This window comes from Meleagris gallopavo, chromosome 6 (genome assembly GCF_000146605.3).
Source record: "Meleagris gallopavo isolate NT-WF06-2002-E0010 breed Aviagen turkey brand Nicholas breeding stock chromosome 6, Turkey_5.1, whole genome shotgun sequence".
Classification (NCBI taxonomy): Eukaryota; Metazoa; Chordata; class Aves; order Galliformes; family Phasianidae; genus Meleagris; species Meleagris gallopavo.
In genome coordinates, this window is record NC_015016.2 from 22,291,125 (window position 1) to 22,318,936 (window position 27,812).

At 37.6% G+C, this 27,812-nt stretch overlaps 1 protein-coding gene across 1 annotated transcript in view; it reads left to right on the plus strand.

Annotated features, from left to right (window-relative positions):
- ZNF804B (zinc finger protein 804B) overlaps positions 1 to 27,812 on the plus strand; it is a 151,049-nt gene that overhangs the window by 64,512 nt on the left and 58,725 nt on the right. The gene's annotated exons all lie outside the window — the stretch shown is intronic.

A 27,812-nucleotide genomic window follows, 5' to 3' on the forward strand; every position in this document is an offset into this window, starting at 1 on the left:
CTGGTATTTATCCTTCAAACTGCTCTTCCCATAACAAAGACTTAAACCAAAATTTGAGGATGTTACAGTGTGGAATGAGAAAGAAGCGTTGGCTACTCAATAAAGCCAAGTCTCTTGAGTTCTCTTCTGGCTTTGCTATGACATTCAGTTTTGTCCTTTACGACTCTGTTTAGAAGGTCACTTTTAGGAAGGTTGGTACATCTTAAGAGGTTAATATGAATTTATATAATGTTATAAATATTTAAATTATAAATTTACTTGGAAGAATGAACATTAATGGTAGCTGTGGCTTCTCCAGCGCATGTAATTTGGTGATATACATATGTTTTGATCAAGAAATCTGGAGAACACAAAATCAACAGACCAAATCTTAAATGGATTAAAAATTAAAACTGGTCTCAAAGTATAGAGGAGCATAAAGGTTATAGGAGAGAACCTTAGTAGTTTGCTTCTGCTTACTTTCTTTCTACAAGGAAGTCTGAAATTTCATATTGCTCAGTAAAAACAGTGAAAGAAAACATTTCAGAAGAATTTGATTAATTAACAAAAGTCAGAAATCTAGACAGGACCTGAAGCTGATGTGGAGGAAACAGCTGAATCTGGGCTCCATATAATTTAAAATGCAACATTAGTCAAACAGGCTGATCATCTCCCTACAGATTTAGACAGAGGAATATTAATTACAAATTCTGTATGTGTTACAAAGGTAGCAAGTGCACTGTTGAGTTTTGGTATCCGTAATTCAAAAAAGGTATTATGAAACAGAAAAATCCAAGAAAAGCTACTAAAAGAATGCTAACATTTTTTATAAGGGCCAAAGACCTCAGTCTATTAATTTTAAACAGGGAACATTAAACAGTGACACAACCTCAGTCCATAATACTAGTATGAAGAATTTTTTTCAGTCTAGTAGATGAAAGCACAACAAAACACAGTGGCTAGAAATCGAGGGAAACTAGACACATTCATATTGGTAACAAGGCACAAATTTACATTGAAAATAATTAACCTTTGGGGCAGTATAGCAAAACTTAGTGGTTTTGACGTATTAAATCATATTCTAAGCACTGAGTTTCTGCTAAAACAGGAATTAATTAAATGACTTCTTACCACAGAAAAGACTCATCTAGAGAATTGCAGCCAGCTCTTTCAGGCTCCTAACCTATTCTTCCAGTGTTTATGAAAATGAGATTTTATTAAATTTTAAATCAACCAACTAAATAGGTATTAAAAGTTATTTCTGTTCCTTATTTGAAATGAGTTATTTCATTCCACAAAGTATTCTGAAATTTCATATTGTTAAATAAAAAACTGAAAATAAACAAACATCTCAAGAATTCCATTAAAGAACTTTTCAAAATCAGAACTTTTAATATCATTTAAACATATTAGACCTCAATATTCTGATTCACTTCACTTAAACTCTTGTATTTAACGTCTTCAATAAGTAAGTCACATCAAATTGATTAAATGCTTCTACATTGTCAAAGTGAAACATTAGACATTCCCATTCTCCCATCACAGCAGTCCCATTAAACATTAGATTTCAACAGAACTGTATTTTTCTGGAGAGATCTGTCCTTCAATCCTGCCTGATGGAGCCAGTTTACAACATCTTTTATTCTTACCTGATATTGTGGTAAGAATATTCTAGGTTCAAGAACAAATTGCAACGTCAACAGAACAACAGGAAAAGCAATAAAATGAACCTTTCTTTGCCATTTCTCTATTCTTTTATGCTACACTCTGTGTTCCTGGTCCTTCCTTCCTCTCTTCTCCTCAACACTGTTCCCAGTCCACATTTTTTCCAACTCTTGACTTCTCCATTGTCATTCCAGTATTTTGCTAAGTCTTCAATTCTTAGTGTCATCTCACATATGAGGGAGACTTCCTCTCCTCCTTCTATTCCAGGTGGCTTCACTTTCATTTAACCAGCTTCTACAAGGACCAGCTTGCCTATCGTGCTGGGCAGCAGTGTAAAATAAGATACACATAACGTAGCTAGTCAGTGATGAGGATAGACAGTCTTCCTGAAATACAACTGCCTGCACAGATCTAGTATACATTTATAAGCTGTCAACTACAACAGAATTATATCTTCAGTAGCACTGCACAACATGGTTGGGTTTAAAAAAAAAAATAATAATTAATGGTTGAGTGAGAGAACTATCTTTGCTGTATAACTGTCACTTGTAACCTCATCTACAAATACTGGCAGAGTGGCAAGCATGGGAAGGGCACCATCAGAAGAGTACGCGCTAAGTGACTGTGAGGTGTACACAGTCAGCAGGAGGACCAGGAGGCAGCATGTGACATTATTATGGAAAGCATGTCATTTAGGGACAGGGAGAAAAGAAACCTCTGCCATTGTCTCAGAAGTATCAAAAAGCCAAAAGGATGTGATGCAGAAATACTTTTATAGATGTTGGATTACTTCAGCAAAGTTGTAATACAGTGTTTTGTCAGAGGCTGAGATGTAGGAGGCAAATACATACATAGATGAGGGGAGAAAGAACAAAATTTGTGCTATCAAGTGAGAGAAATACAAGTGCTCTTGGATCCCAGTGTTTCAAGGTTTGTAGCAACTAAGTAAACAACATTAAACTCCCAAGGTTGGGTAGTTGCTTGTCCTAGAGATAGAAGGTTTGAAAGAGGCTGATATGAAGAACATCCTTCTTTTTTACTGACATTTGAATGAGATCAATAGCAGTCTGAATAGATCTGGCACTTCGGTGGTACAGATTCAAAAAAAAAAGTGCCAAGCATTGCCAATAACAGCAAGAAACAGCAGGAACTGAGCTATTCTTCTGTTACTCCTCTGCAAAGGCAGGTGGAGCAGGGCCAGTGTAGAAGCAATTACAACTGCATCAGTGCTAAGGCAAGCTGAAGATAAGGCAGCAGGTCAAATCAGAGCACTGTTTTTGTGCCTTACAGTGCTCTTTGGTTAAAGGGAAAAAAAAAAGAAAAGAAAAAAGATTTAACAACATTTATTTATGTCTAGGGAGTGTGAATTTTAATCCAAAGCCTTGGATAAAGCTTCTTATCAATAAAGTAGAGTGAGAAATGAGGCAAGGCTAACCGTAAATAACTCCTGGGTCTTTCATCTCCACTAACTCATTCTCTGAGCTTGCACTTACCCAGGAATTGGCACTTCCAGGAGCTCTTGGGATAGAGCTATCTCAAAGACAGCATTGAAGGTGTCAGAGAAGAAGAGAATAGATTAATGTTAAAACCAGAAGGCAAGACAATGGTTTCACAATTTGAGCTCAGGCCATTAAATACAGACCATAAATTCATTCGTGTTCTTTTCCTTCCGTCATAGCTAGCTTATAGAATATATTTTAAGAAAATTCTTTGTTTATAGACTTGTAAAGTTGTGAGTAGTCTCAGTCTTAAAATTGAGACTCAAAATACATGTTTTTCAAAGGAAGAGTATCTTCCAGCCCTTTTGTCCCTCCACATTACAGGTAACTAATGTTACTTACAAAAATTTTCCACACAAAGGAATTAAAAAAAAAAAAAAAGAGAAGAAGAGCCACAAAGAATTTCATTGAACTTGAAATGTCAGCCAGCATAGCATTTTAATCATGAAATATCAGGTCTTTTAAGCTTCAGAAATTTGTTCCTTTTGCTATGTAATACCCTATAAACTGCAGTGTACTCCTATTTAAGGCAGAAATAAATACTGAAGAAAGCTGATAAATGATGTTCTGAAAAAGTTGTTAGTTTATAACATACTAGTAATACTTTATTATTGAAAGCAATAGATGTAAATATGATACCACTGTCTGTAGTTCCAAGCTGATACTTCTTTCTTTCCCCCAGGTTAGATATAATCTCTTTTTTTACTTTTCTGTGATTCTGATTCTTTTTTCATTCAGCTTAGTTTTCTTCTGTAAATAGATTATTTCTCATAGGCCAGGTAAAGATATCTGTATTAATCTTACTCTTTGTTCTATTGCACTAATGTTTCAAAAGGTCAATTAAAACAAAATGGAAGATGAATTGGCCTGCTAGAAAGAAATCTCACTGTAGATATCCACAGCTTAATGTTCCTTTAGAAGACAAAGTCAAGCAGATTGAAGGCTATTCATCTGCTTCCCTTATTGGAGTCTTGATCCAGCTGGCCTCTGCTAATCAAGAAATTGAATTCAGCAATGGAGAAGCTATTATTCATATTTCAGAAACACGCCATGTACTGTTGGATCTTAATAATGTGAAGCAGTGCATGAGGCCATATTCATGGACCCAGATTAAGCCAAAAGGGAGCACAATATCTGCAATGATATTCTAGAATTTTTTTCAAGGCCCAGATTAAAACATATCTTTTAGAAAGAAACAGGAAAAAAAAAAAAAAGAACCAACCCATTCAAGCAAAATTACTTCCCTTTTTTAATATTTAAACTCACCATTTTGGCTAAGTTACTCCTATACTTAACTTTTGCTGATAAGTGTCATATCATATTTAAAAATTTGATTAAGCAAATTTGTAGGTAGTGTGGAGTTTTCAGGAGCACGAAGTTTGCTGAAAAGTATCAGTTCTGGAATTTTTAAATGCTGACTTTTAATGCCAGTATTGCAAACACAACATATCATAATTTTTAGATCCTTTTGACCCCAATTGTAAGAGTTTTGCAATTCATTTTTTTTTCTCTCAATATAAAACAAAACAAGACAAATATCAGATACCTACTTCCGAATGAAACTACTGATTTCTGTTTAAGGCTGGTTTCAACCAAATATAGTTTATAGTTAAAGTGACAATAAACTGCATGCCCTTTCCTTTATGTTGACTATTAATTACAGCTGGGACAAAGCTGCACTCTTTTGGACATTTGGTGCAGGAAAGACAAAATATCAAGGAAAACAATTACCTTCTGTCTCTGGAGATTCAGCACAGAGTCAAGTCTGAAGCATGTTAGACACCATGCACAGAAATTCAAGTTTTCTGCTTGCTTTATACATATTCCAGTGTAAAAAAAAAAGAAGATCCCAAATTTAAGAACTCCCGATGTTTTTCAAGATTGTGAAATTCATTCTTAAAATACAAATAAAAATTGCAAAGAAGGTTCAACCTCTGGAGAAGCAATGCTGCGCTACAGACATACACTTTTTTATACACAGTCATACCTGTTAATACATACACCAAAGAGAATTTGAAGAGTAGAGTAAAAAAGGACCCAAGATAGCAGATACTGAAGCATAGTTAATGCTAGTTGCCTAAGCATTTTGTAAGAACGCAAGCAACAAAAGCTCTATCAGGCTATATCAATAGAGCTGCATGCATACAAGCAAGCCTGCAATGTCACTGGCCCACTAAAATAACTAAAAACATCTGTAACTTGAAAATTGTTTAATTAATTGGAGAGTTAGACAAGCAACCAGAGAGGTCACAAAACAAAGATATCTAGGAATTTGCCAGTTGGTGCTCATCCAGAAGAACAAATAAATGTGGTGTAAAGAGGAATATACTGAATGCACATAACTTTGTTTTTTGTTTTTGTTTTTTTTTCTCTTTATGCTCCACTCCCATTCTCCAGAAGGACTTAATTGGAAAGGAAACAAGTACTTCAAGGTGTACAAACTCACCAACAGAAAAGCTGTAGTTGTTCATCAAGGTAAAGTTTAGCTGCACGGTGTAATTGATTGACAACACTATTTGAACTAAAACACTGCGGACTGCATAATCATTCCACTTCTCTTAGATCTAGGAAGAAGCTCAATAAGACTAACTCATCCACAACCAGCTCTCTTCTTTTTTCCTATTTTTTTTTTAACTATCTGGACAGGCTCCATTTATTTGTGCACTGTTGCCAGGAGCAGGCTGTCCCCATGTGCCTGCCTCTCTAAGATAAACCAACACACAGCAACCACAAGCCTATGGTTCCATCAGACCTTACAGGCAACGCTTCTGAATGCACCTAAAGTTATTTATATGACATTATATAGCATACATTAGCAGTGTGCAAGTAGAATTTCTCGTGTAAAACAGACACTATATTTTGATGCCAAGCATAAAGCTGCCAATTTATCTGCATGTACACCATGATTCAGGATTTTTTCTGCTACTAAAGGGTATCCTGTACCAAAGGAACGTGGATGCAGCAGATGAGGTTGCCACCAGTAAATCAATTGATGGTGTTCTCAATCTGTTTCCAGATATCCTTGAAATGAGGCTCTCTGATCAAAAAGAGAAGCCTGTCATCATCACTTAATAGTCTAACTGGTAATTCCATATGTTTATTTATTTTTGCTAATATAGAATCACAATTTTTGTTTAAAAAAAATTTCTAATAGATAAAGTAATAATACTGTTGTCATACCAACAAGACCATAGCCCTCTGGTACTTGCTTGATTTAAAAAGGAGAATATAGTTCTTTGTAGGTGCAGTGTGAACTCTGCTTTCATTTTTGGGGTTTTTATCTCAGCAGAATCTATCAAAACTGAGGGCCACTTTTCATTTTGAAAGGAAGCTTTCCACAAATCCAATATACAAGAATTATTCAGGGCTTTAAAACTCAGAAGCTTTTTCATTCAGCAGATAGATTAGAGCTCTTTATCAAGCTAAAACTAGAAGCTCTAATACTTACTGCGCACAGATTGCTTCTCTCCACTAGCGTGCAGCACAAGAGTTATTCCACCAGCATCGGGGCAAGGCTGCAACTAATATTCTCCCATGCTATTAATAGCCCACTTCAGGATAAAATCCATACCTTAAGCTTCTTGATGATTCAAAAGCAGCATTAATAAAACACGAAGTAAAGTTCCTTATCCTATTTTAGCTTAGACAACACCAGTGTTATCACCATCCCCTATTTGATAAAATATTTTGTTAGCTTTTATTTCAAGTTTCAATGTTTGCATGATTTTCATGGACCTTATCATTTTCTCACACCTTCTCCAGTTGCAAGCTTTGCCCAGTTATGTTTTTGTTGGCCTGTTTTCTAGCACAGCCTCCATTCTTGATCACATACATACAAACTAAAATCCTTGCTGGGACAGGGGAAGGAAGAGAAAGTTGGCCAAGAAAAAGGAGCCCCACAGCCTTCTGAGTACCAGCATTTCCAAATCTTTTCAGCACCTTTTCAGTGGAAAACCTTACATCTCTTTGTTACAAAAACTACAGGGATGGAAAGCAAAGAAATTAAGACAAGGCATCATCACAAAGCATAACTATTCCCTGGCACTGGAACATAGTCCTGTTCCCTAGTTCTGGAATTGCCAGGAACTGTGTTACATTAGTGCACCAAGCCATGCTAATTTTGCATCTTGTAGAGACGGCCAGCAACAAATGATTTCTTCAAGTGAAAAAGGTTGTTTGCATAGCTAAGACCTGGTCCTATGTCTCCTGTTCCTGTCTCTCCTCCAGTCTTGCAAAGAAATTACTCCAGAAAATCCTTCCTTGCCTCCCAGGAGCTGTCCCACTTCAAAGCAGTCTTCATGTACTTGTCCCGTGCAGCACAATGGGACCAAATGACTGAAATTACACAAAAACCATCTTCATACCTGACCTCTCAATTGTAACAAGCTATGGTAAGCTCTCTGCTAAGGACCAGGAACATGATCTTTAACTGAATGACCAGAAATTCAATGTCCATGAGTTAGCAAAAATCAGATCACAACCTTGCACAGATATAGAAGATAGTGAGAAAATTAAGCCATACAGTCATTCAAATTGCTTAATGAGCAGCATCCTTATAGTTTAGAGAGGAAAAATATATTCTGGATTGGATATCTGCTGCTGTGTGGTTCTCCTTTCAAATACAAGAAGATTTTCAGAAGACTATTACATGAAAGTTAATCTCAAATGCTGTATTCTTTGAAAAGAAATTTTATACACAGGGGTGTTTTATTTAATTTTTTCAACCAAAATTCTATTCACATATTAGAAATACAGTTATCAACATTTACAAACCAGAAACATTTTTATGGTTGCAATGATTTATAAAGGGAGAATTTATACAGACTTTGTGTTTTTATCATAGCATTTAATTCTACATTTCATGCCCTGCCAAGCTTTTCCCAGCACTAATTGAAAAAAGAGGGAGAAAGGGAGATAAAAAAAGAGACTGAGTTTTAGAAAGACTATTAAACCAACCAGCTTATACCCCAGAGCAGAAATGCTCATGTAGCTGCGCTATTCCACACTAAAGGGAGGAGGAAAGAGGGAACTGCAGTGACTTTGCTGCTGTCCTGTCCAGGTATGGAACGTGGGGCCAGGACACAGCCCTGGTATCAGGCTGTTTTTCTACCTGGAGCAGGTAGATGCAACACAGGGCATAATGAACTTGAAAGCGAGCCACACTATGGGTTTCAAACAATACCACCACCACCAGCCTCTGTTGCATCACCTCACACAGCTCAGAAGCAGATACTGATTCACTGGGCCAACCAATGAGACCACCATGTTTGGCTACTGGGGTGGGCTGCTGTGCTCAACACACCAAGGGGCTGGGCTGCACACTGCCACTGTAACACTGATCTGATGAGAGAAATAAATGTGGAGAACACTCCAGAGCATATTTTTGAAAGGCAAATCAAGGCAGAAGTTCAATTTAGGATAATACACATCCAGCTTTTTACTAATCTGCTTTTCAGCCCACAGAGATACGCTGAAGCTGTTGCTTTGTAAATAGGCAGCTCGGAAAAACCAAACTAAAAAAAAACAAAAACAAAAACAAAAAAAACCTCAAACCCTTATTGCAAGAAGAACTAAAATCTTTGTTTCAAGTGCAGAGAATATAAATAAAAGGAAGGGCTCGTCTGTCTATGGTTCCTGACCTTTATGCACAGCTACAATTTTGTTTTAAAAATCTTATAACAGTGATGATAAAATACCTAGCAATTTCAAAAGAATTATTCAGATGACGGCAATACAAAACATTTTTTTTCAGACATAATTTTCAGAACAGCAGCATTTCTCAAGCTTTATCTTATATGTTATTATACCATCCATCATGTTTGTTTTTCATAAGTTACCTTAGTCATTTATATTTAAGGACAAGCCCTGAATTGTTTGCAGTTTTTATCTCTGATACTTTTATGCAAATAGAAAATTCAAGCTACTCTGATTACTTATATATATGTAAGTAGGCTCAAAGAGTCATAGGATAAAATAATGATGATTATAAATGTTTTAATGGCTGTGGAGACGTATCATTCACCTACTAGCTGATGAAAAATTGATAGTGATTGTTAGTCAACAGTGATTTGTCTACAGGCTAAGGAGGAAATCCACTATTGTTTCCTAATGTTGCATTGGTATTGAATATAAACACAACAGTGTCCTTCCTCATTGCAAAGAATGATGAACAATAAAATCTCAGTACACACACTCTCATTATTGCACCAAACATTGAGCTTCAAAACAAATGCTTTCCAGTTTATGGAAGATTAAGGGTTCACTAGGGCAAGTTTTCAGTGCTCAGAACTCCCATTGATTTCAATGGCAGCTCCACATACAAGGCATTTCCAGGATTAGTCCTTAATTATTTATCAAAAACATGCCCTAGAGCTCTGAGTGCATTGCAAAGACAAACAGATTCAAGTAGGATATGATGGGGTGAGTTTTTCGGCCTTCCCAAAAGATGCAAATGCTTTTGTATAAGCAATTCACTGACAATAGGGTAAATAAGAATTGTATTGTTCAGTATGTCGAACACACTACTATGACAGACACTTGGAGATGCTAGTCAAGGTTCATACCTTCCTTCAAGTGTTTGTCATGACAAAAGAGGTGCCACTAATTATTATTATTATTTTTTTCAATTTCACAACTGGTTTTTTAGACTTCATTAAGTGTTTTTCTGCAACATCATTTAAAGTAACAGGATTCAAACATTTCAAGTTTGAATGCTATCCAAATGCTTATAAAAATATTCATATCTACTCATTGACTATGCAGCGATACAGAGCCCAAGATTCTCAAAACTTTCCAACTAGACCTAACTGAATCTTAGGCTTGCAGTCGCTAAATATCTACTCTCATTTTTGAGACTTCCTCCAACTGCTGCACCAGAAAGGAAGAGGATTCTTGCAAACATGATGTTGTAGCTGTCAGCTCCACACAAGTATCTGGGACACTGTAGTACATCTCAGTCTGAATTGCATGCCCAGATCCCATTTACAGGTCTGCTTCAAGTTTTCTCTGCCACCTCCAGCAAATCACTTAAGCAACACACAAACTGGTGGACATGGGATTGCTGCAGAGATCTCAAACTTAGGCATTCACGCTGGCCCTACTCTAAGCCTATACCAAGGTATGAACCACAGGGGATAAGCTCATCACACCTGGACTTTGTGGGAAGAAAACCCATTGCACTGGCTGTCTGGGAGATACCATGGGCACCAGCAAGGCTGCTGGGAGGATGACTGAGCTCACAGGGGCCACACCATGGAAAAATGTCCCTTCTCAGCAGATGCAGCACATTTCTTCCTCGTTCTTTACCTCAAAAACAGCATTACAGCATTTCTCTCTCTTTCTCTCTCTCTTTCTCTCTTGCAGGGGGTTTGTATGGAAACTTCGGAAGTGCTCACATGCTCAGGTTGTGTGGCAAAAGACATTAGCTGACAGACATTTCTATACAAAATGTGCAACCCCATTTTAAAAACAACTGGTGAGAAAATTCCAAAGCCAGGCAAGAAAAGAACTGCTATGGAAGAAATTTCAAGCTTGACTTCCTAAGGAAATTATGATTGTACATACATAATGTATAGTAGCACATGATTTGCCATGTAACCAGATACAAAGTCAGACTGCTACAGGCATAAGACAAGCACTTTTTTTCCCCAAAGCTTTTGATGAGAATATAAAGTTCTGGTAGGAATGGTTAAGCAAAAAATAAATAAATAAATTTACTTTTAGGAGATAAAGAAAGTGGTATCAAGTGTTTGAATAGCAAAGCATACATACTATAGGCAGGGAGATCTTTGTAGGCTAGTTATGAGCCAGATACTAGCAGATTCCTCTGACCACAACAAGGCCACGAGTTGAAAATGCTGAAAAGAAAGCTGAGAGCTGAAAGGATGATTTCCTCATCCTTTCTCTTCTCTGAAATTATACAGCAGGTGTTGTTAGTACACTGGACTAAACTGGATTACATGGAGTTTCTACACCATAACTCACAAAAGCATGCTATCACAAGAATATAAGAAATGGTACGCCTAGGTCAACCATCGCACTCTTTCTTTATTCAGTAGCAGAAAAAATAGCCTTGATGATAATTGATAGCAGTAGCCATGGCACAGTGGCCAGTACTTCATTTTCTTGATGAAAGTATCAGTAAGATGGATTTCAGTAGCCAAAAATGGACATTCCTTCCCACCTGCAGGGCTGACTCCCCTTCCATTGAATGGTTTTGTAGGAAAATAAGACGCAAACATTTCCGGCTGATGGATACTGTATTTTTTTCAGAAGTGAAATGGCTTTGGTCCAAGAGCTCAAGAGCTGTTTTCCTTTCTCCACCTCACAACTATTTGCTACTATTCATGACGTGTCATCAGCATTTTCCAAACTTCAGGTCTGCTAGTATAACTCCCCATATGATTACTCTCTATCTTTTCTCAACAATGATTTAGAGATGGAGGCTTGGATATTTATAAAAAAACAAAAACAACAACAACAAAAAACAACACTAAGAAAGGCTGATAATGACAGCTGCTTTTACAGAGAAGGGTAAAGAGCAGTAATGTGGTCAGTTAAATTGGATAATAAAGGGAAATTGTGAAAGGCAGGAGCAGTGGCATGTGAACAGAGGTAGTTCCATTGGCTGCAGTTCAAACACTTCATAACTACCTCTGAGTTGGATATCGTAGCTGCAAATGCAACTTAGACAAACTTTGGCTTTCCAGAGTGCTTAGACAAGACACACAGTGTTACTAGGAGGTTTGCATTCAGACTAAGCATGAGGAGGTACTATAGATATCTGTAGTACAAACTGAAAAATTTTCCTACTGATTATGTACTTGCAGTTTTCTTTTAAAATAATGTATTCCTCATAATGAATATATAGAAATGTAAATTATATAGGTCTTAGCCCCTCTTTAGTTTCCATGGAAACTGAGATTACTTAGAAGAGCGTGAAAGTCACCAGCACAAGGCAGGAGGAGGTCACCGGTATCAGCCATTAAAGTATGTTAAAATTGCCGGATCTGCTTTGGAGCATGGGAGAGGCATCTGCATTTTTTGGTGGTTAAAGATGTCAGAGACAGCAATTTAAAGTCTTTTTCACCTCTTTACAGATATTACATTTCTTATTCATTTGCAGGTTATTCAGGCAGCTAGAGGCACTGATGCCAAAGCCCTGGCTTGCTTTGCTGTAAGAGGCAGAAGAGGATCCCCATGGGCATTCTCCACAGAGTAGGAAGTAATAGCAATAGACAGAACTACATATCCAAGGTGAGGAAAACAAAGCAGCATTTCTATCTGTGCATTGTGCCTCAGAAATGGGATCTTTACTTTTTATGAAAGATACTGCCCATTCAGGTTACCTGCCTCATGAAAACAATTATTTATCAGTGCACAGTGTTCAGATCAGCTGTGTCTTGCTTTACAGAATTATATATTTTAAATAGAGAACACTGATTTCCATTTACAGTTTATCTTTACCTACATACAGACTGGGTAATACTTAACCATGGATGATGATATACTTTTCAGAAGAAATCAGCACTCAGAATGGAGTGATTTATGGGTCTGTATCTTGAGAAATGCAAAGGCCTTCCTTTCTAGACAGCAGATACTTTGCTAACTCAGCCTAAATCTTTTTTTTGCTTAGTTTGTTGAAACTCAGTGTACCTCCACTGCATAACGCAGAGCACATTCTGGCTCTTCCTCTCTATGTGCTTTCTAAAAGACCTTTTCCTCTGACATTTGCTGTAGTAGATCTTTTTCCAGTCAGACATTACTGAATTCAGGCTTACCTCTGTCACGCACTTCATAAAATCAGGTCAGCACTAAGTCCTGCATTCTCATTTATATTTCCAGATGTGATCCCAGTCAAGATGCATTTGAAGTGAAAGCTCACAGTTGCCCTCAGTGGGCAGTGGTTCAGGCCCCTCCAACAGTATTTCACTTTTCTAGCAAAGGTCACTGAGCTAAAAGAGGCTGCAGAGGCTATGAAATGTCAGGTGAGTTTACTTGTGCCAAACCATTTAGGGTCCTGCTGCTGCTACTTTATTTATTGTTCTATTTATCTATTACTGAAATCAGCTTCTATAGCTGCTGTAGGCAAATGAATAAAATAATTCTTGTCCTTCATTCCTCAGAGATGTACTGAAAAGTCTACAGTTACTCATTAGCAAGGGTAGTGAGCGTTTGCTTGATATAAGCAAGTAGGAAAGCATGCAATAATTAAATTACTTTTAGGATGTTTTACTGCTAGAGTTTGAAGGGGTTCTCTGTCAGTGCTCACATGTAAGCATGTCAGGAGATGCAATTTTATATAACCAGGAATTGCTTTAAAAACTCTTATATTCTTCCCTTATCTCAGTGATCTCAAGTGACCAGCTCTAGAACTGAAATACCTCCTTTACAGTCATTAGAGGAGCTATATGTTGGTTTACCAATTAAAGCATTTAACTCTAACATGGAACTCCTAAGAGTAGAAATCAAGGCTTTAAAAATTACTCAGCCAGTTTCTGTGTAACATAGGCCATCCCAAGGGTTTGATTCTGATTCTCAATCAATCGTTTCATGCAGAGAAGGACCACAGAAATGCAAATATTTAGGCAAAGGTTTGTGGCTATGTTCGAAAGATACATCTCATGCCAGCAAAAGCCAAATGGCTCACTCAGAGCAATAGCCAGTGTCTTTTTTTGTAGTTAGTTAAATATTTTTGAAGACTTAAAACCATGCAAAAACAATTTTCAGGTCCCTCATATTACAATCTGTATGTGTTATCCCACAGCCAAATCCTGCAAGAAGTTGACTGAACAATCACCCTTTGACGCAAACGTTACTCACTGGACTGGGATGTTACCTGTCAGAAAACAGTCCCTTCTTGGGAAAAATCCCAGGTCTGGCAAGGGAACAGCACTCCCTGAGAATACCTTTCCTTTCATGCAGCACTGAATATTTTTGGTCCAAGGTCCACAGCAGAATAAGCCTTTTTTAAGACTCCTCCATCAGTGGTAGTATGGCCTAGAGACAGTTTGCTCTGTATCTAGTCCTCTTCAGAATTTGTTATCTGGAAATCACAAAAGAGGCTGAGACCTGAGAAATACCTGAGAGTAGGGCTCCCCTTACTTTTAGCACAGTGTCAGAGATCCTCAGGTACTGCCTGCCAGCAGCCATTGAAAAATTTCAGCCTTTTTTAAAAATAAAAGTCATCTTAATGCTTTATCAGAGAAGCACGAAAGAAAAGAACATATGTATAGATGTGTTATGCTTAGCTGAAAACTACAAGGAGGGGAAAGTATAGAAACAGGTAAGGGAGTGTTAGTACAATGATAAAGAATTATTCTAACACTGAATTACAAAACCACTGCATGCTGAACATCAGCTTTTAAATGGGGCGCCATTTTGCCCAAGCAAGAATTATTCTAGTACAAAGTAGGTGATTTTAATGAAGGTACACATTAATGCACTGATACAGTAATGCAAATAAGAATAGGGAAAGCTTATGTAACTTAAGACAACACATGGAAACCCACAATTAAGATTTAAAGTAATTTGACAGAGTATCCTCTTGCAAATAGGTTACTGTGCTTTCAGACACTCCCCTTCTTAGAAACCTGACTTACTTCTCCATCAGAAAGTGGTTTCTTATCCCAGGGACAGGTTGTGAAGGGGACAAAGAGACTCACACTCATCTGAGTCCATATGTTAATTTACCCTTCCTCTAAAATGCTTTGTGACAATATGGGGAACCACAGGCTAATGTGGCTGTGAAGGGTATCAGCTGAAAGGACAGAGACCACAGAGGGATGGAGTGGGCATCTGCAAGAAATGATGTGAAACAACTATATGCACATTCATCTGTTTCCCTCTGTCAGTCTTATCGTCACCTGCTTGCTTGCCCGTCTAGAACAGCTACACTCTTCACAAACAATCATTATCACTGCTTTGAATGGCAAAAATTCTGTCACCTCTTAATGAAAGTGTATTTGGATTTTCAGCTATGAACTAATTTTAGCAACAGTTCACTGAAGCCTAAGTCAGTAAAAATGCAGTAACCATCTCATGGTGATCCAGTGCTTTCCAATTGCTTTTTTAATTACATAACAAAGCATCCCTGTAAATTCTGCTGTGAAAACATTCAAGTTTCCCTAAAGCATCATGAGATAAATACCACAGGACTAGCAAGTATTTACCTGAAAAAAGGAAAAATGCAGCCATGAGCACTCAAATGTAACAGATACAATTTGAGATGAAGGGGAGGGAAGTGAAAGGAAGAGCAGGTCAAATAATGCATTCTCTTCATTTTGAAAGTAAAAATTAGTGACCAGAAAAGCAGAATATGGAAAAAAACCTCTAGGAAACCTAACTGAACTTAGTAAGAACAGCGACAATTCTGCCTCTGCTTATTCAAATGAATTGAGAAGTACCTAAAGAAAACTAAATTCTCCACACATGCACTCATAGTTCACAATATGTGTTTTTCTTCAGAAAAACTTTTTTTTCCTCCCCTCTGGGAAAATTATTAAGGATTCTTCTCTCACAGAACTGATTATTAACCAGAAACAAGAACACTAACGAAAGACACTGAAGTCTCATGCCATCTACAGTAGATCATGCAAAGACTCAAAGTTGGCTCCCCTACATATCAGCAGTCCCTAAAACATGAGGATATCAGTCATTCCTAAATGGCTGTATTATCCACAGGAAAGCTTATACTGTCCACATCCACTCATTACATTATCCAGCAAGCTTATATTAGTCACTGATTAAAGGAGAAAGATTCTGGCTCTGTGCAGCAACAGAACAGATACAGATGATAAAAATTCAACATTTAGAGGAAAACAGTAGGTTGGGATGGTTCTTGATGTTGCAGGTCCCTTCCACACACCCTATCCCACGTGGGCATAAAAACCACAACATAGCAGAGCTTGCACAGCCTTTCAACATGCAGTTTGTTTTAAAATGATTCTACTGAAGTGAGCCAACGTAACAGGCACAGAGCTCCAAACCAGACAGAGCTGCTCTATACCACTGCCCTACAACTGTGTTTTCAGCTGGCAAATGGATTATTTTACTCTGGGTCAGTCCTTCTGTTTTTAATTCACAGATCTGAATTCTAAAAAAAGAATTTAGGTTTCTTCCTTTTAACATTTCATTGCAAGTCAGATTCAATACATGGGTCTCCAGTTTTCTCTCCCCTTACTCCAAAATTTGGAATGCTGCAGAAGAAGCCACGTGATTTATCAGGCACTTCTGAGTATGTTCTTTGAGACTGTAACATTTTAATTGTGACACTGGAAAAAAACATCCATAAGAAGCTGCTGCTTTGCTGGCATCATGAGGAAAGTAAGGAACAATTTAAAGGTCAGAATAGATGATATTTTGAGATTCCTTCCAGTTGTACTACGATTCTAATATTCTTTAAATTACCCTCTCACATTCAACTGAGAAAATTCTCAGTTTCAATTTTCTTAACAACGTGCCACCATAGTTACATATGCATGCACATGCTCACACACACAAATTTATGTATGCACATATTCACGTATGTATGCATTTAAATATGTATATTTATAATTATGCATTTTACATTTATGTATATCATTTGTGCATATGTTTTGGTTTATAGTGAACCTGTTAAAGATTGTATCTATTTCTGTCGAGACATCTCCTTCAGGAAAAGCCATAGAGCTGTCCTCTTCGTTCTCTGAGATGTGCATATATCTTATACTGTGCAACAGGATAGGACAGACAGTCTCCCACATCCTACATGGCTTTTGTGGTGGGGATTCCACATCCAGTAACTATCAAGAACAGCTAGAGAGGGCACGAAATCCACACTGCATCTGGCAGTCTCCAGATAGTTTGAATCACAATCAATAGCAAACAAATGGCCATTGCACTTACAGTATAATGAGTCCTGTCTGAGCCTGCTTTCCCTGCGGGGAGGCAGGCACTAATTCTACCAACATTAGTTCCTTTAGATGGTTGTAATGACAGTAAAAAAATGTAACATTTAAAATACAGGCTGCAATTTCTTTTTTTCCGTTCAGCATTTGTACTTGGCCAGCTAATGTTTTAATGGACCTGTTTTTAAGACTTTTCTCATTCCCAGATTCCTTGGAGGATTTTTTTGTTTGATTTTATTCTGCAAGACTTGCATCTATTTTGGCTGCTCTCAGAAATATTCTGTCTTCATGTGAAAAGAGATTACATTTTGCACTGGGTACCAAGGCAGCACTAAGATTCAAAGTTGCTCTCACTCACTAGCTTTCACATAACTCTCTGCAGCTATGCTGGAATGGAGTTAGGTCAGTTCGCTAGGTGGAACTAATTGTTTCTCCTCAGTAGTATTTTAGTTCTGGATCAGATAATGTATCTGCAATTTCCAGATTCTCTGGTTTCAATTACAGACCTTTAAATTCACAGAGAGATAGGAAGCAGTACATATGGTATATTAGCTTTATTTTAAAACTAAATCCCTTACCAAGGTAGATCTTGCTTTTAATGAGCATATATATATTTCTTTTTTCACCAGTTTGTTGCTGATTTTCTGTCTCACATAAAAAGGAAGAATTACAATCTGAATCCTTATAAGTTAGGTCCTAATTACTGTTCTATTACAAGACAGGCAGCCATGCTTCTCTCTTACTTTTCTTTCTCTTTCAGCTTGATTTTGACAATTTGCTTGATTTGGACTGCAGACTGTGCTCCTCACAATGCAGAGGGCTCAAAGCCTGCGTTTTCCTCTCCCTCTGCCCAGTTAAGGTTCATGGCTTCTGCAAGCAAGGAGATGCAACAGTTCACATGGAATTCCACACAGAAATGGATCAGAAACTGAGGTTGGTGTATGCATGCACAGCAATGATTTCCTAGCACCTGTGGCAGCAGGTACACTGTCACATCAGTGACTTGACACAGATCAGGCTCCTGACAGAGAGTCTGGCCATGGAGATCTGAAGCTACAGGGAGGCCTCGAGTCCCTTTCTGGGACTGGGGATGTAAGTTCCTTACCTGCAGAAGATGCATGTCGGTGGCAGAATCTGTGTTGCCAAATGCAGGTTGCACAGCATCAGAGAAGGCAAAAAGGAAATCAGCTGGGTCTCCTCTGAAACTCTATACCTTCAACAGCCCATGCCCTCAGGCGTACTGAGTAAGGATCAGGTCAATCCTGTGCTTATCAGGTTGGGAAATGGAGGCTGCCAAGATGGTGAAATCTGGAAACTGGAACTTCTGGCTGCAGAGCATGGCTCCTGATTCACCTTCACCTCTGCAACTACAGAGCAGATTCTGCATCCTGGTTGCACATTAGGTGCCCGCATAGCAGAGCCTGAGTCATGTATCAACACCAGGAGTAAGAGGCAAGGATGGCCATCCTTGCTATCCATCAGCTAAAGGCAGAGATGCTCTGCTAAACCTCATGCTTACAATCAAGAAAAAACTAGTCAGCAATGCAAAATCTGGGAATTGCTTTGGCTAAAGAGACCAAGAGATGGTGAAGTTCAGTATTCTAAAAGCAGAGAATGGGGCAAAGGGATGGATCAGAGTTTTCAATTTCAGGAGACTTCAGCCAGTTCATGGACATGCTAAGAAGAGTGCCACATAACATAGCCCTGGAGAGAAGAGGGGTTCAGGAGTGCTAGTTGATTTCCAAAGATCTCCTCCTCCAGGCTCAAGAGTAGTCTGTCCCAGTAAGCAAAAAATCAAGCAGCAGAGGCAGAAGGCCTGGATGGATGAACACGGAGTTCCCAACTGAAATGAAATATAAAAAGAAAGCATACAGGAGGTAGAAGCAGAGTCAGATCCCCCAGGCAGAATATATTGTCTGAATGTGCAGGAAACTATAATTACTTCCAGCTAAGGCTTGGTAAGGAGTCCTCTCCCACCCAGACCGAACACTGTGTCATGATTAAAATGAACAGCAGTTTTGCATTCCCACTTCTGTTCTGCAGTCTATTTTAGCCTTGAAACAGGATCCTGAAACTACTGCCTTGGCTGATGTAGTTAACCTCTGTTGTCTCAGGTAATTACCCTCAAGAGCTGGGCTGGACTATCCAGAGCATAACTGCAGACTGTAGTTGCAACTGTTCCTCCATAAAGCTGCAAAGGCTTTTCAATTTTATATTTCACCAAAAGCTATAATGCTTTCCTCTTAAATTCAAATGCCTCTCAAACTATGGCTGCAAACAGTATTTAATTAAATGATCTGGGAGATGAGAAGTGAGATGTATCATTAGCAACAATTTCAAACAGTGTGACATAACAGAGAAACATCCACGTTAAAATGTGAGCTTGTTTTGTTTATACCCTTCATTGTACTCCAACTCCTACATTGGCTTAGTATAATAGAGCTTCTGTTAGAGTAATTGACATAGTTGAAAAAAATGACAAGCTTTGGAGCAGACAAGACTGTCATCTTCTGCTCTATTAAATTCTGGTCTTAGTTGTTACATTGTTTTATACAGGATATAGAAGCAGTTCCTTTTTCCCCTCTTTACTAAGGTAGCAAAATTCTAATCACCAAATTAAACTCCAAGTAATAATTCTCAACATGGATTCTGTTATGAAGGCTGCTGCATGTATTTCGTGCCTATAAAAGTATGCCCTGGACAACTTGTTTGTTGTCGTGGGGTTTTTTTGTTATGTCTTTAATTTGGTTTTTCTTTTGTCATTTGTATGTACTGATCTAACAAAAGATTACATGTCTCCTTAGAAACCTGAAGTCACTTATACATTCTTAGGGAGTCATGATAATGAAGACTTTCTGGTTTTATCAGAGCAGCTGTATTCTTCATGCTACACTAAATCCTCTTCACTGTCTGAAATTAAACTCTTACCCTCTTGTATTAATTCTTGCCTGATTCTGTTCATTGTAGAGTCAAGTTGTAAAAAGAGCTCTGTCAGAATGACTGGCCTCAGAAAGTGAGATCTCCATGAAGCAAGAAACAATAGGTTCTGCTAAGTGCTCTTAATAACTTCAGAACTAAACAATTTTAGTCTTAAATAATTTAAAGTGGTGATTACAAATGTACTGAACTTTGCATATTTTGTCAAAGTTGGCAGGAGAACTGAAGATCTGTGTGAGAATTACTGCTGAGGGGCAGACAGTTGAGAACATCTCTTTCAAGAATCAGCAGCCATCTGGTGTGGGCTGCTGCTTGCAAGATCAAGCACACAGAGCACAAGGAAGAATCTAGGAGAACTGGAAGAAAGGCAAAGTGAAAGAGACAAAAGACTTGCAGCACAGACTCAGGAATTTGCACACCACATGGACAGAAGCAGAAGATTTGCATCACATTACCTTATCTCCTGACTGCCTACTCACTGGCATGTGTACATTCCATGTACTATGGCTGGTCAATAAAGGCTTCTTTGACTATGCTTATGGCAAGAAAAATCACGAAGAGTCATGAAGGAATATCACTGTAGACTCTGATAAATCATTTTTTAATCAGGCATACATTTTGTAGTTGTTTCTTCCTTGCAGCTTGTATTTTGATTGCCAGACCACTGTGTGAGCTTGGAGGATGACTTATATTAGCCTGTATTAGTAATTGTAGAAGACTGAGATAAGATTCTCCATTGAGTGATTAGCCTTGTGATAATAAAGACAGAGGCAGGAAGGTCAAAAGAAATTCCTCAGTCTCCACAGTAGTTTGAACAGAAGAATTTTTGCCATTTGATCTTTACTGGAAAGCAAAATATTTTAAATGATGTGGAATTTTTTTTTATTTTTTTTCTTATTCAGGACCTCTGCTCTTTGATTAACTATTCAGCCAAATGGAGTTGGGTACCTGCAACCTAACAGGTGTAAATTTAGAGACTATTTGAAAGCCTATAAAAACACAACCCTGAGTCTCTGTCATGACCCATGAATAACAAGTTAGTGTTTGCACCATATTTAATATGAAGATTGTGACCAAGTTGTTAACCTTTAGTTGGGGCCACAGAGTAAATGTGTCACGTAGAACAAAAGGCACCATAAATCTGTGTAAACAGTGCATAGCATGTGGAGTGGCTTCACAGATGTGGGCTAGAGTAAACACAACCTTATTTATTGCTGCTCTCTATACTTTCTTTATATCTTCTAAGTGTGGGCTTTTACAAAACACAATTTCTGAATCCTAGCTCATACCTTTACCTAGTGGATGAGTTATTTTTTTGATTGATAAAAAATGGTGCATTGCTGTGTTTTCTATGTTCAAATTTTAACTAATTTTTGCTAATTCCATCTAATCATAATGGTTATGACACAAGCAATGATTATTCTTCAAAAGCACACTACAAATACTGTTGAGAATTAGGATCTTACTACAGAAATATTCATTCTAACACCTTGACTCAGTACATCTAGTGTCATATAGATGAATAGAATCGTTTGAGTTGGAAGGGACCTTTAAAGGTCATCTGTTCCAACACTCCTGCAATGAGCAGGGACACCTACAGCTACATCAGATGCTCAGAGTCCCATCCAGCCTGACCTTGAGTGTCTCCAGGGACAGGGTATTCACCATTCCTACAGGCAGCTTGTCCAAGTGCTTCACTGCCCTTATTATGAAAAACCTTTTCCTTACATTTGATCTAGATTTCCCCTTTTAGTTTGAAACGATTTCCCCTTGATGACCAATGCCTGCAGTTTCCTCTGTCTCACACTGTTACGTGTATTTACAATTCATTTTTTTCCCCACACTGAGATCTGCTCACAGCCTCAAGTTCAATTTTCTTTTAGATGTATTCATTTCATTGACAAGATAATCAGACAGATCAAATACTTCCATGTGCAGTTTTAGGGAGCAGATTAAAAACATGACTGAAAGTCAGCTGTATTATTCTTAGACCTAAATTTGCACTGCAGAGGGCATACCAGAAGTGTCCCCCTGTAATCTACAAGTCTCCAACATTTCTTCCCATCAGCCAGTTAAGTTACCTTCATGTCAACTGTCTTTCTTCTTCAATATGGACTAATTAATTTATTTCATAAATGTTTTAGTTCACTAAAATTAGCAAGTTATGATGCAGAATTCATCGGCTAATTTTCTGTGTTGCTGTGCTGTTATTAATTCACCTTTTATCAGGAAACCAACAGATTATAGCTGATTTTTTTTTTTTAATCTTTTCTCTACATTTCTCAAAGGTCAGTTCTCACTACTCAGCAACACAACATCTGTTAAACACAAAATTCACCTTCAACTGTGACTTTTATTCACAAAGGGATGGAAAAAGCTTACAACTGAGTTACAGGAAACCTTGAACACATAATTATACACAAGGTATTTTAAATGGAAAAGAAGAAGTCAACATATTTGCAGAGAAATAAGCCATATCCATATATGGAAGGACATTCCTATGTTTACCAGATTTTAACAAAAGGGTAACTAACAGTGGAGGGGCTCATCATGTGTGCACTCTTGCACACTTTTCTAAAGGTTTCAGTTTGATTTAAGAGACTTTGAGTTACAGAGCAGGCTCTTCCGATATTTTTCAGCTTCCAGGGTGACTCTCAGTAGATACATATCAACTTTTCCTATTAGATGAGATCCTACTTACAACTTCTGCAAATTTACTTTCCTGTATTTTCCCCATTAGGTCACTCTGATCAAAGCCTAGATCTATACAAAGACATATTTCAAGTCTGAGCTTTTGCTGTCAATACTACATTATGAAATCCAGAGCACCAAACCAAGCTACTAAGCTTATACGACAGCTAAAACAAGATGCATAGAAGAGCATACATGAGCAAAGAGGTTAGGAAAAACTGTTAGGAGAAAGGCTGTGACAGAGACACCAAACAGTCCTTCAGATTCTCACCGTGGTCTGTACCACAGTGAAACATCTTTGCAAAACACACATTCACAGATCCTGCCTGGCCATCTCCCACAGAGCCTTCCTTCTTCTCTCCTATGAACAGACAGTTTCTTCCCAGCCCACGCTCAAGCTAGTCTGAGGTATTGCAAAGTTTACAAATCTAGTTTTTTGTGCTAGAAATGCAAAGCTCAGCTGTCATGGTATGAAGTTCAAATGATACAATTGAGAACACTTGGGATCAGCATGATTTAGCACTGGGTAATGGTGTTATCATCTCTTCTCTCAGGGGCTTCCAGCATCAAGGCAGTTGGTCAAGAAGAGGTAGCTGTGCTACCATTGTTTAAAGCCTGCTGCCTTAGCAGAAACTTTTATTAGTGTTTAATTTTTATATTCAGTATAGTAGTAGGCTAGGCCTAACAGTAATTTAAGAGCTTCCCTGCAAAGAAGTGAGGTACATTTGCAAAACTGGCGAGATACTTAGTGACAGTCTTAGTAGCCAGCACGTCAAAGACAAACCCACTCCCTTCTGTATGTTGCAGTGCTCAAATTTTAGGCTCTAATTTGTTTTGTGTTTATTATTTTCCAGCTGTTTCTGAAGGAATCCAAATCTTGCAGCTTCACATACAGGATTACTGCAAGGTTGCAGATTTTTTCCCCCCATGGGATTGTTAATTTTCGTATTTACCAAGACTGAATAGCTGTATAATTTGTTTTTCCAGTCCCATTAAGGGGACAGATACAGCCACCTCCCATCATCCATAATAGTAATTACATCGTCTTCTCCATATCTCCCCAGGTAGATTTTCCTGCACATCTCCTCTGTACTAATATGCTTTTGTTTATAACTTACATACCACTCATGTTCAGGATTGATGGTTAAAATAATCACCTTGAATGTGAGCAGAATCAAAAATGCTTTTAGACAGAATACAGTAGTGTGTGTATTAACGCAGAGCTGCAAAACCTGTCCACAGGGAATAGCTGAATGGCTGCATGTGAGGGACTTCTCTGCTCTGTAAGGGATTTAACACATTCTTCCTCAAATATATTAATTACCACAGATTGTTCAACACATCATTCTGAGTATATTTCAATTCACCTTTGAATCGTTTTGCTCTATATTTAGCTATTTGCTATTCATAATTTTAATTATTTTCCACTCAAGAGAGTAGCAAATGAATTTATTAATGGACCCAAGGTCTGTATATCAGAAATTACAGCATGAAATTTAGATTTAATTTCCTAAAAACTATGCAGGAACCTGAGCCATGTATGTGCCAAGTCTACTACAAATAATCTACATACCTAAATAACTAGGATTTGAATAGTCTATTTTGTGAATAACACAGAAGCACAATCACATCTAATAATATTGCAGTCCTCATCATCCTCTTTGGAATCTCTTGTAATTTTGTATCAGATTATAAAAACTGAAAAGAAAAAAAAAACAAAAACATGCCTCTCACCAATTAGAATGCCCAGCTGAGTAACCCTTGTGACAGAGAAAGCAGTGTTACAAGGTCACTTGTAATAGAGGAAGATTTCTTTTAAAAGCTAAAATAGACATCAGGGATTCATTAAAATAGTAGAAGGTGAAAGAATGAAAGAAATGCCATGAGATACTCTTGCCTAGATTTCACATCCTACTACCATTCAATATAATCTAAAATGACAAATTCTTATTGTGAGAGATCAAATTGAGTTGGCAGTGACCAGAAGAAAAAATGACATTGATGAAGAGTCCACACATTAAATGTCAATAATTAAGGAAGACCTTGACCTGAAGACAGATAGAACTTCCCATAAAAATTTATACAAACTGGATCATAACTTAAAAGGCACCTTTAATAGATGTTCATTATCAGTAATTGTTAGAGATAGGAATATCACATTTATTCATAATGCCATGAAAGTGATTTCTTAAGATATGCCTAATCTTTTGTCCAGACAGAATATATTCCTGTTTTACAGCTTGACTAGACAAAAAATATTCACTGCCCCCTAAAAAAAATTTTTAAGGCTAAAAAAAATAAAATGATCATACATGTCATATATACCATTCACTGACACAGACATGGGTTTACTGAAAGGTAGAAATTTCCTGATACGTCATCCCACTGTCCAATAGGGTATGATTTCCTCTCTGAACCAAAGACTGAATGCGGATGCAGTCTAGAAATTTATTTTTAATGCACCTGAATAGATTTTTCTTTCTCAATGTTTCATTATTTTCTCATGTAAATTTTCATTACCCAAATCTTTGCGTTCGTCTGCCTAATGATGTTTTGCATGGAAAAAACACTCTTTCTGCTTGTCTCTTGTAAACCTACTGCCTGATAATTTCATACAGTGCCATCTTCTGAATATCTTCCCCTACTTCATTTTAGTAAATCCTTAGAATGTAGAGCATTTGGAGCAGGTCCAGAGAAGGGCCACGAAGACAATCCAGAGGCTGCAGTACCTCTCCTGTGAGGACAGGCTGAGGGAACTAGGCTTGTTCAGCCTGGAAAAGAGAAGGCTGCAGGGAGACCTCATTGTGGCCTTCCAGTATTTAAAAGCAGTGAATATTCCAACATTTAAAATCATGAAGGAAATTAACTTTTCACATGGGTAGATAGTGAGTGGATAAGGGGGAATAGTTTTAAACTAAACACCTCAACTCAGCAGTACAAACTGGCAAAATTCTTATGATTGTAGTGTTTGACACATATTTTACCATTTCACTGAATCGTTAAGTCTGGAAAAGGCCTTTAAGATCCTCTAGTTCAACTATAAACCCAACCCCACCATGCTTACTAAACCATGTCCCTCAGTGCCACATCCACACATTCCTTGAACGCCTCCAGGCACAGTGACTCCACCACTTGTCAACGATGACATAAACTAATAACATATTAATTCTCCTTAGGCCTAGAAATTTGGTCCTGGCAATTCAGTCTGTAAGGATCCTGTAGTTCTCATGTTACTCAACTTTCTTTTCTTTAGTGGGTAAGATCTCTCACACCAATAGGATTTGTTTCAACATTTGATCACAAGGTTTAAAACAGACAGGTGTAATAAGGAATTGGAATGGACAGAGCCCAGGATTAGAGCTGATTTGGAAAGCTTAAGGATGATTTCTAGTAGAAACTATGTTTTTGAAGTTGATTTAATTTGCTAACATATTTAATACACTGTTTATCAACATAAAACCTGCAATTTCTAAACTCCTGAATAAATCAAGACATAAAAAAAAATAAAGGACTAGTTTTAGCATGCAAGTAGCTAAACTGAGCTTATCTGTATCTCATGTACCTTCTGTACCTGCTTCAGATCCAAGTCCTACAATCGGGTGTCCTTTATCTCATGTGTATGCCTACATTTAATACTTTGGCTTTACAGTTATACTCTATTATGTTATATCTCTATAATAAACAGGGGAAAAAATGCCAGGTGATAGTAGTACAGTAGTACCTTAAAACTGTTCTTTACTTTGGTTTTCTAGGGTTTGATTCACAGCTGTGCTATTTAACTCCCATACGATTTCTCCTTGTCTCTCACTTCACACAGCTTTGAATTTGATCCTGTATTTAGGAAGTGGAAAGAGCCCAACCAGTTACAGTGAGTGATAAATAGCTTGAGTCCCAGAAATTGTCATCTTGATAGCTGACATTCTGGTGAGGTTTCTGGAGTTTGGCCTAACAGACTTAGCTGCTCACTGCTGTAAAGGAAGGTGATGGCTATAATATTTACTTGAGCAAAATTAAGTTCTGTTCTATTGCTGCATATGACTCATACAGGCTTTAATCCATCCCCTCATTTTGTAGGTGGTCTGTTTTAGGAAATATTGTAATATTTCAATGTGCATTAAGAAAAATATTTCTGTAATATATATTTCTTGAGGAAAAAACATAATCTTCCTGCTTAGTCAACGTTGAAAATTTTCTCTAGAAGATTGGGGTAACTGCAGTATAACCGCAACATACTCCTAGATCAGAATCAACTCTAGTTTATATTGTATTAAGGGCACCATCTGTTTTGTTTCTTGACTAGAAACTCAGAGAAACAAAAGGAATTTGCATTGATAGATTGAGGAGAGGTATGTGAGTTGGTGTTGCTGAGTGGTAGAAGTACTCCGCAAAAAGAACTAGAAAGGGTTAAGACTGTCTGTCTGGAGGCTGAAACTCAACTTTTTGAAAGTAGAGACGGTGGTCAACACAAATCACATGCTGCAACTTCTGATTCCGCAGTAGGTGATTTCAGCAGTTTGTTGATGCTTAGAAAGCACTATCTAATAAAGGTGCAGAAGAGGACCAAGATGGTTTACTTATTTCCTTAGAATGTGATGATATGTTGTTTTTGTAAACTGTTCCTATAATCTTTGTCACCATAATATCTCAAAAAACATTTATAAAGATGGGGTAGAGGAGTCTGAGCAACCTGATCTAGGTGTAGGTGTCCCTATTCATTGCAGTAGGGTTGGACTAGATCACCAGCGTGAGGATCAATTCAGCTAATAATTTGATATTTATATGACACAGTTGTTGTTGTGTTTTTTTTTAACACAAACTCCAAAGCCATAAATCATACAAGAGTGATTCAGAATACATGCCCATTCACAAATTTCTTAATCATATGCTTAGCAATACGCAGCAAAATCCCTTAAGTCAGTAGGAAGTGAATATATGCCATATACTTTCCTGAAAAAAATTACATTCCTAAATTTGACCCTATAAGATATAATTCAAGATGAATAAGCATCTGGTTCATAAATGGCTATTTTTAAAAACACATCAGTGCTGACAAGTAACAGCTGAAGACATAAAGGGCACTGTAACATGATGGAAAACACAGCTTTAACAGCAAAGCAGTAAGATCCCAGGCTGCAACAAATGAGGATCTGCTCAA